Consider the following 9,584-nt stretch of genomic DNA (forward strand, 5'->3'; position numbering starts at 1 on the left):
CAGGAAGATTCCCTGGAGGAGGGCATGGCAACCCACTCCAGTATTCTTGTCTGGAGAATCCCATGGACAGAGCAGCCTAGAAGGCTACAAACCACAGGTTGCAAAGAGTCGGACACAACTGAAGCGACTTAGCATGCACGCACACACGGACAAGACTTAGATCATCTTGCTAAATCTAAAGAGAGAACACTACTTACCAGTTCCTGAGTATCAATTATATGTCCCACACAGTACTTAGAAGCTTTACATGCATTGTTACTAACCTTTCTACTACCCTTGCCAGGTAGCTATAAACCTCATGTAACAAACCGAGGCTTAATATGGCTCAATAATGCGTAAGTTCACCGAGACAATCGTAGAACTTGATCCAATCCCAGGGATCTAGGTGCCTGTCCTTTTCAGGAGTGCATCTCTCGGTGTTCTATTACCATTCTCTGCCCATTCCAATCCATATTCTATGTTGTTCCCAGCTGTACACACAGATCTGGTAAGATTACTCTCTGTTCAGTAAAAGACAAGTCAGAAAACAGCAAGAGAGTCAAGTCCCAAAGATGCTTAGCAGGCCAATTCCTGTGGGTTTGTAGCTCAATAAAATTAAACAGCTACAAAGAAGTAGTATTTTAAAATCACATGATATTAATCTCAGCTTTTTTCCTGGATTTGAGGTTTGTTTCCCTGCACTGGTTTTCATACTAACTTCTCACAAGATATCCCTGGGAAGGGTGGGATGAATCTAATAAAACTCCATGGAAAACCATCCCGTCTTTAGAAAAATAAATTCCTTTTCACCACTACTAATTGCTAAACAATTGAGGTGTCTTTATTTAAGTCTGACTTTTGAATTTGGTGACTGACTCTTGGAATTATTTTAGTGAGCTTAGAGAACCTATTACTTTAAGCCCTCCAAATAATTTCAGCTTAGCTTTAAAAACCAAAAAGAAAATGAAACTTAATCATCCTGGGCCTACAGCACATATAGGCAAGAAATGACAGCTTATGAAAAAGTCACTGTTAGGCAAATTTTAACCCATAACATCTGTCACAATTAACTTCTTTAAACTATGAAGTGACTCAGCTTGATTTCAGATGAACCATAAAAGATACCTTAAAGAAATATAACTCAGTCAAAAGCTTTCTTAATTTAAAAAATTCAATCTTTATACGTAAGTATTATTTTAGCCATTTTTAAGAGTAGTTTCATGGCTTTCAGTATATTTACATTTAGTGCAACCATCATCACCACCTATCTCTAGAACTTTTCCATCTTCCCCAACTGAAACTCTACACCTATTAAATTCCAATTCCTATTCCCCCAGACAACCAACATTCTGCTTTCTGTTTCTAAGAATCTGACTACGAGGTACTCCATATAAGTAGTGAAATTATATGAAATTCGTACTTTTATGGTTGACTTATTTCACTTAGCATAATGTTTCCTAAGCTCATTTATGTTGCAGCATTTGCCAGAATTTTCTTTCTTTTTTAAGGTCAAATGGTATCCCATGGTATAAATATACCACCTTTATCCATTCACTGGTCAATAAAAGTTCTAAAAGTCTAAATGTAACTTTACAGGATCTTTAGGATAAAACTCACAAAATCAATACAGAAAAATGCCTAAACACGACAGCTAATATTTTCAGAGTTACTATACTTTTCACTTTCTTAATGACAAATCAAGCTTTAATAAGACTTTATTTAAAGTTAACAGTTAGGTCTACTGAAAAACCAACTGGGATTTGAACTCAGTCCTTTGTGATTTGACTTGGACAATGTGATAGCTCCAGTTTTTTCACACATAAAATGAGGGGACCAGGCCTTTTAACTCTTTTGTGAAAGAGAATGTCCAGGAAAGGGGGGGGCAGGAATATCAGGTGCCTCCCAATCCTCGTCCATGATGCAAGCATTGTAACTGTCATTTTCACAAAGTAACTGAGAATCAGAATTATTAAGTATCTTATCTTGAGTCATCTATTAAGTAAGTTTGATTCTTGGGCTATCTATATTTTTCTGATTCCAAAGTTCACACTCTCCCCTCTATATCTTGACATTTTAATGAAAGGTACAAAAAGAAGTGGGGATGAAATGCACATAAAACATTCATTTAACTGAGTTGATTATTGAGTGCAATACTGTTGACACCTGAAAAAATAAACCATATAAGTGGTTTTTTCATGTTCCTACGGCTATTTCAGGAACCAGAACTCTAGTTTTTTCCAGAACTCTAGGAATGCTGGCTTTATGCCCCTTCAACACAATATCTCTGTGACTAAATATTTAAGTTACTTGGATGCCATGACCACAAAAGAAACCCAACTGTGGGAACACAGGGAAAATTAGTTAATGTTAACATACTACTCATTCAGAAGGTCAGATTATATTTCTAACATTAGTAGTATGCATTTTTAAGCATCCCTGTATTTACTTTTTCTGGAATGGATTTCTCAAGCATAACATAATTTACACCAGTTTTGTAAACATAAAAACAAATATTTTTAAGCAATACAGGATTTTCTAAAGACTTTTACATTTAGTGCAACCGTCACCACCACCTATCTTTAGAACTCTTCCATCTTCCCCAACTGAAACTCTATACCTATTAAATTCCAATTCCTATTCCCCCAGGCAACCAACATTCTACTTTCTGTCTCTATGAATCTGACTACTCGAAGTAATCCATATAAGTAGTGAAATTACATGAACTGGTTTGTAATGTACTGGTCATAGCAAACACCCTCTTCCAACAACACAAGAGAAGACTCTACACATGGACATCACCAGACGGTCAATACCAAAATCATATTGATTATATTCTTTGTAGCCAAAGATGGAGAAGCTCTATACAGTCAGCAAAAACAAGACCAGGAGCAGAATGTGGCACAGATCATGAACTCCTTATTGCCAAATTCAGACTTAAATTGAAGAAAGTAGGGAAAACCACTAGACCATTCAGGTGTGACCTAAATCAAATCCCTTATTATTATACAGTGGAAGTGACAAATAGATTCAAGGGATTAGATCTGATAGACAAAGTGCCTGAAGAACTACAGACAGAGGTTCATGACATTGTTCAGGAGGCAGTGATCAAGACCATCCTGAAAAAGAAGAAACGCAAAATGGCAAATGGTTTGTCTGAGGAGGCCTTACAAACAGCCAAGAAAAGAAGAGAAGCTAAAGGCAAAGGAGAAAAGGAAAGATATACCCATTTGAATGCAGTTCCAAAGAATAGCAAAGAGAGATAAGAAAGCCTTCCTTAGTGATCAATGCAAAGAAGTAGAGGAAAACAATAGAATGGGAAAGACTAGAGATCTCTTCAAGAAAACTAGGGATACCAAGGGAACATTTCATGCAAAGATAGGCCCAATAAAGGACAGAAATGGTATGGACCTAACAGAAGCAAAAGATATTAAGAAGAGGTGGCAAGAATACACAGAAGAACTATACAAAAAAGATCTTCACGACCCAGATAATCACGATGGTGTGATCACTCACCTAGAGCCAGACATCATGGAACGCGAACTCAAGTGGGCCTTAGGAAGCATCACTACGAACAAAGCTAGGGGAGGTGATGGAATTCCAGTTGAGCTATTTCAAATCCTAAAAGATGATGCTGTGAAAGTGCTGCACTCAATATGCCAGCAAATCCGGAAAACTCAGCAATGGCCACAGGGCTGGAAAATGTCAGTTTTCATTCCAATCCCAAAGAAAAGCAATGCCAAAGAATGTTCAAACTACCACAATTGCACTCATCTCACAGGCTAGCAGAGTAATGCTTAAAATTCTACAAGCCAAGCTTCAACAGTACATGAAGCGTGAACTTCCCAATATTCACGCTCGATTTAGAAAAGGCAGAGGAACCAGAGACCAAATTGCCAACATCCATTAGATCATAGAAAAAGCAAGAGAATTTCAGAAAAACATCTACTTCTGCTTTATTGATTACGCCAAAGCCTTTGATTGTGTGGATCACAGCAAACTGCAAAATTCTTAGAGAGACGGGAATACCAGACCATCTGGCCTGCTTCCTGAGAAATCTGTATGCAGGTCAAGAAGCAACAGTTAGAACCGAACATGGAACAACAGGCTGGTTCCAAATCGGGGAAGGAGTACATCAAGGTTGTATATTGTCACCCTGTTATTTAACTTACATGCAGAGTACATCATGCAAAATGCCCGGCTGGATGAAACAAGCTGGAATCAAGATGGCAGGAAAAAATATCAATAACCTCAGATACGCAGGTGACACCACCCTTACGCCAGAAAGCAAAAAGGAACCAAAGACACTCTTGATGAAAATGAAAGAGGAGAGTGAAAAAGTTGGCTTAAAACTCAACATTCAAAAAACTAAGATCATGGCATCCGGTCCCGTCACTTCATGGCAAATAGATGCCGAAACAATGTAAACGTAACAGACTTTATATTTTTGGGTTCCAAAATCACTGCAGATGGTGACTGCAGCCATGAAATTAAAAGACAAGCATCCTGGAAGAAAAGCTATGACCAACCTAGACAGCATATTAACAACCAGAGACATTACATTGCTGACAAAAGTCCATCTAGTCAAAGCTATGGTTTTTCCAGTAGTCATTCAAGGACGTGAGAGTTGGACTATAAAGAAAGCTGGGGAAAAAAAAAAAAAAAGAAAGCTGAGTGCCGAAGAATAGATGTTTTTGAACTGTGGTGTTGGAGAAGACTCTTGAGAGACCCTTGGACTGCTAGGAGATCCAACCAGTCCATCCTGAAGGAGATCAGTCCTGAACATTCATTGCAAGGACCAATGCTAAAGCTGAAACTCCAGTATTCTGGCCAATTGATGCAAAGAACTGACTCATTGGAAAAGACCCTGATGATGGGAAAGATTGAAAGCAGGAGAAGGTGATGACAGAGGATGAGATGGTTGGATGGCATCACCAACTCGATGGGACATGAGTTTGGGCAAGCTCCGGGAGTTGGTGATAGACAGGGAAACCTGGCATGCTGCAGTTCATGGAGTCTCAAAGTCAGACCTTACTGAGCAACTGAACTGTATTTACTTTTTCTGGAATGGACTTCCCAAGCATAATAGAATTTATACCAGTTCTGTAAATATAAAAGCTAATATTTTTAAGCAATACAGGATTTTCTAAAAACTTTTCCTGTTTTTAGGAAATTACTCTATATAGTTCCTTCTCACACATAGTGAAAAAGATTAATCTATTCCATTTAGAATACCAACCTGTCTATATTTGGATCTGAAATGTTTAAACCAGGTGAACTTAATGCAAAGCAAACAAATCATTTGCTAGATGACCAAAGCCTGAGATTAATGCAGTAAAATGGTTTCCCTTTTTCATGACTTCTGATTTTCAGGGGAATGTGTGTAGACAAACCATGAATGTTTAACAGAAGACACAGAAGTTTTCTGAATCTTTTGATGTATGAGTGCCCTGGTCCATATTTATACAAGGATGGTGGGGCATTTGTTAAGAGTGTTGATTGGGGGCGGTGGTGGACAACCAAAAAACATTTACTGAGCACTTTCACTCACAGCACTGGAATAGGCACCATGTAAGAAAATAAAAGAATTCACACATACTCAATTTAGTGTCAGAGATTTCTGTTTTAATTTAATATATATTATCTCTTTATTAGGGGATAGTTTACAAATTGTTTTTTTAACTTTATTTTTTAATTGAAGGATAATTGCTTTACAGAATTTTGCTGGTTTCCGCCAAACATCAACATGAATCAGCCATAGAGTACGTATGTCCCCTCCCTCTTGAACCTTCCTCTCTCCTCCTCCTCCTCACAGATGCTTTCAAACCTGTCCAAAAAGATCTTTTCTCACAACCAAAAAGCAAAAATATAAAAATAACAAATAGATGTTTCTGCTAGCGAAGAGTTTCTTAATCTAAGAATTAGCTTTAGAAGTTACAAATCAGATTTTTCGTCAATTCACAGAGAATTCAACAGGTAACTACGATAAAGCTGTAACCATTTCTCTTTTGCAGGTATACTAGAGAAAATCATGTATCAAAGCAAAAGAGATTTACATGACATGTCTCTATTCTCACCTTGCCGGAATCCTTTCATCAGCATATTTCAAGGGCATAAGAAAGTGTATTAATCTATAGTAAAAATACTAAAACGTTTAATTCATAGTTCTTAGCAATAGTGTTATACAAACACCCAAAATTTAATCCAATTTAGCCTTAAATACTATCTCTTAATACCCATGACAACATTTAAAATACACTCCCAAAGAAATATTCTGTACATCAGTTCCTTTTTCTGACACAGGGGCCACCCTCAGAAGCTGGAAAATAAGATGATAATCAAAGATTCTTGATTATAACTACCAAAGTGTATATAAACAAGGGAAAATGAGGAAAAGAAATTTTAAAAAGTCAAATTATTGTTAAGCTTTAAGGGTTAATAAAATTTTATTAAAGTTATCACAGAAAGTAATTTGCTAATGTACCTTAAGAGATGTCATATTTTACTATGCAGAAAAAATTATTGCCACAAAGATTAACAGATGCCAAGGAGTTGGGACTTATTACATAAAAGCTGATGCAACTAACTGGAGATAGGTAACAACCATGCATTAACTCCAAAGAAGCCTAAACCTCCGAATTTAGCACCAGGCCACACAAATGAGAAAATATACTTCAAATGTTTTAGAGCCAAGGTAATATATACCATTTAATGTGAAGCATGAACTTAAAAATAAATTTAGGGTTTTATTTATACTATTTTATGATCTACAGAAAAAGGGATTTGGGGTAAAGTTAGGCCTTATAGAACTCTACTTGATAGAAAAATAAAACCTGCAAAAAGTTCTGGTGATTACCTCAGAGTAACACAGTTGCTCTGGCAAGAGGAAACTTCCAAGCTAAACTCTATAAACTAAACTGTTCATGACTTGCAAACTACCATATTTGGTCAGTCTTTACACATGAAGAGAAACAAGGCAGTTAGGGGTCAACAAGAGTGGTTATAATATAAGTTTAAATGTCTATCCAGTATCGTTTTGGATTACAAGTTTTCTGAAGAATAGGGATCTTAGGATCAACAAAAAACTGGAGAGACTAGGAGGGGAGACCAGGTAACTATCTTATGCAAAAAGAAACAGCTGTTAAATTCATATGTTTTATCAGGTATACCTGATAGCCAAGTCCTTAGCCTTAGATTTTCTTTCTTTAGAATCTAACTATGGTAAATCAATAAAACAATGCAGTTACATACAAAGCACTCAAATGCATGCCGAACTTTGCTTTATGAACACTGGTTAAATTAGCACTTCTTTAATGTTTGAGTTCTGGCCCTAAGAAAGATTAAGTTTTACATACATTTATTTCACATGCTTGAAAAGTGCAGTATCTGGTTATGTGGACAACTGCAAAGATAACACTTCTGCAGCCTATGTCAGAACCTCAGCACATCAGCAACTATAAAGACACATCACAGTAGAACTGACTTCAATTATTTTCTGAAGCCGGTACTCAAAGGGCACATAGTAAAATAATCACTGTGAAATGGTGAGACCTTCAAAGTAGGCTTCATGTCAGCTGGAAACACTTCAACTAAAAATGTGCTCAATAAAAAATAATGACTTCTCTAAATAAAAGAATTTGGGCTGTAAAGTTTAGCTAGAAACGACCTCAATAATAGAAAACGAATTCTTTAATGAACCAAGGCTGTATGGTTGAGATATGTTTATGAAAAACCATGCTCCCTTATGTAGATAACGTGCATAATACACTTCTTCCAACATGCAGTGCAAGAGATAGGAAACAACTGCCTTCACTCTTGCAGTCCCACTAAACTACAATTTTATCCAGGTTAAGCACCTGCAAATTGCTAATAAAGCACTCTGCCAAAATCAACTATACTTAACATTTTTTAAAAGTAAAAACAAGAAAATCATTATGCAAAAAAAAATGCCAAACTGTATGCAGTTAATAAGTAACCAAATGTATACCTTAATAGCGATGAGCTGAGCTAGTTAACTGTAAACTAAGTCATAAAACTGAAACGAAAAGGAACTGTGTACCATAACATAGCAATAGTTCAACTTGAATGACAAAGTTGAATTGATAATACGTATTGAACCCATTACTAATAAATACAACTCAATCGTGGACTCATCTTATTAATAGAAACTGAGGTCTACAAAGGAAGATTTTAAAGAACTCTGTCCCTTACTCATTTTCAGTTTTTAGTAGGTAAACCCAAATAAAACCTTAAATATACATTAAAATAGCACCTTATACACGCTAGAATTAAGGCCAACAGTTCCTTCGTTTAAAAACGAAAACGTGCACTCCTTTGGCACCTAAGTTTTTCAACTTTCTAAATCTCAGTTTTAATGTGACAAACTCAGCTCAATTCACTGTTTTTTTCCGCTCCTAAACAAAGCAGCTGGGATAGACACACACTCGCGACTTACTACTCCAGTCCCACGTATGTGAATACAGGTGTTTATTTGAATGAAAATATCAAGTGAATTGTGAAACCCTGTTTCCCACCCCCGCCCCTGACAACAAACAAAAAAAAAAACCCTCAAAAGAGCTCCAATTCAAGTCGAAAGACGACTGAAACTAATGGGGCACTTATAGCGTACCAACAGCATTGTTTGCTAGGGCTTTTGCTTCCAAGATAAAGGAACCGTTAAGTATGGAGATGACTGTAAAGGCAGTTGCAGATAACAATCCGAATGTTAGGAGAAGGGACACCAAAGTACCACCAGGCAATGGACAGCGAACTCCTGGAAGTCTGGGGAGATCCTCGGGCTCAACACCTAAGCCCTTTAGGTTGCTGGGAATCACGATACAGCAACGAGGTACTGGGGGCAGACACTTAAAAGAATCTGGGAAGACGGGGCTACTGGAGACACTTCGATAGCAGGTGGGAAAAGGAGACGGAAAGGCCAACAGGAGATGGCAGACCGACACTAGAATAAAGCAAGCCTTTCAAATCAGGCGCAGCCCAGGAAGCTTACTTGAGGCCGAAGCCAGCCTAAGTCACAGGTACAGGCCCAGCTAGCAACGGGGAGAAACTGAGGCGGAGGGAGCAGCCAAATTCTCAAACAGGACCTCTCCCCAAACATAAAAAGTCAAGAGACAAACCGCCTTTGCAGCAGGGGCGAGAGACACGGCCGCAAGTGCACCACCGGGAAGGCATACACCCACCCAGACAGGGGGAACCGGTTTGGGCAGGGGCTGTCCGAGCGTTCCCGCTTGCGCATGCGTCCTCCCCCCGCCCCAGGGCCGCTGCTCCCCCTCCCCCCAATCACTGCTCCCCTCAGAACCCGGCTCGTCGAGGGACCTGAACGCAGTCTCGCCGGCCCAGCCCCGCGGGATAGGAACACGGCTTGGCTCGCCGCAGGGACCGTCCGAGGAACCCCCCCGGGCATGGTGGGTGGGAGGAGGAGGAGGGGAAACGCGGCCCTACCCGACCCGCCGTCTCCTCCTCCGCCGCCCGCCGTTCGCCGTCCCGGAGGCTCCGCCGCCTGGGCCTCCCCAGCCGCCCTGCCCCCGCCGTCCCCGCCCCCTACTCACGTGAGAGCGCTCCTTCCGCCCTCCGCCCCGCCTCCTGTCCTG

General features: G+C 39.2%; 1 protein-coding gene across 7 annotated transcripts in view; it reads right to left on the reverse strand.

Annotated features, from left to right (window-relative positions):
* RABGAP1 (RAB GTPase activating protein 1) overlaps positions 1 to 9,584 on the reverse strand; it is a 160,561-nt gene that overhangs the window by 142,473 nt on the left and 8,504 nt on the right. The window contains exon 1 of one of the 7 annotated variants that reach the window (XM_061154703.1): positions 9,436 to 9,522. The exons of 5 other annotated variants lie outside the window; for them this stretch is intronic. The gene's annotated coding sequence lies outside the window, so the exon portion shown is untranslated. Of the gene's footprint in view, positions 1 to 9,435; positions 9,523 to 9,584 lie in introns of those variants that run through there. One more of the 7 variants, XM_061154707.1, reaches the window with a different exon arrangement.

Source organism: Dama dama, chromosome 11 (assembly GCF_033118175.1).
Source record: "Dama dama isolate Ldn47 chromosome 11, ASM3311817v1, whole genome shotgun sequence".
Taxonomy (NCBI): domain Eukaryota; kingdom Metazoa; phylum Chordata; class Mammalia; order Artiodactyla; family Cervidae; genus Dama; species Dama dama.